This window comes from Myotis brandtii, unplaced genomic scaffold (assembly GCF_000412655.1).
Source record: "Myotis brandtii unplaced genomic scaffold, ASM41265v1 scaffold923, whole genome shotgun sequence".
Lineage (NCBI taxonomy): Eukaryota > Metazoa > Chordata > Mammalia > Chiroptera > Vespertilionidae > Myotis > Myotis brandtii.
Window position 1 is genome coordinate 1,374,652 of NW_005371804.1, and position 715 is coordinate 1,375,366.

A 715-nucleotide genomic window follows, 5' to 3' on the forward strand; every position below is an offset into this window, starting at 1 on the left:
ACTGTCTTAGGCGACCCCTGTGAAAGGGTCGTTCGACCGCCAAAGGGGTCGCGACCCACAGGTTGAGAACCGCTGGTTTAAAACGACAAAAAGTCAAGAAACCAGATCTGGTTGCCCACCTTCTCATCCAGCTCTCCCCCCGCAGGGCAGCCACACTCAGAGCTTGCAGCCCTTGCCCCTCGGGTTCACCCAGCACGTGCCTGCACTGCGGTCTGCCTGCTTCAGGTATTCATTTCCGGCAGTGGAAGGTGGAGACGTAGCTCTTTCACAACGACCCCGCCCACACCCACAGCCACCAGCGGAGTTATGCCATCGTTGACAATGAAATAAAAATTCACTGTTTATAATATACATCACTCTGACTAGGTCAGCATGATCAGACCCACCCCTTGCCTGTGTGCACTAAAGTGAAAATTTTCCTACTACACAGCTAGAAACATCACATAACATGTGAGAATTCTTTTTTAAAAAATATATTTTATTGATTTTTTTACAGAGAGGAAGGGAGAGGGATAGAGAGTTAGAAACATCGATGAGAGAGAAAAATCGATCAACTGCCTCCTGCACACCTCCTTCTGGGGATGTGCCCACAACCAAGGCACATGCCCCTGACCGGAATCGAACCTGGGACCCTTCAGTCCGCAGGCTGATGCTCTATCCACTGAGCCAAACCAGTTAGGGCGGGAATTCTTTTAAATGACTAGCTAAACACACC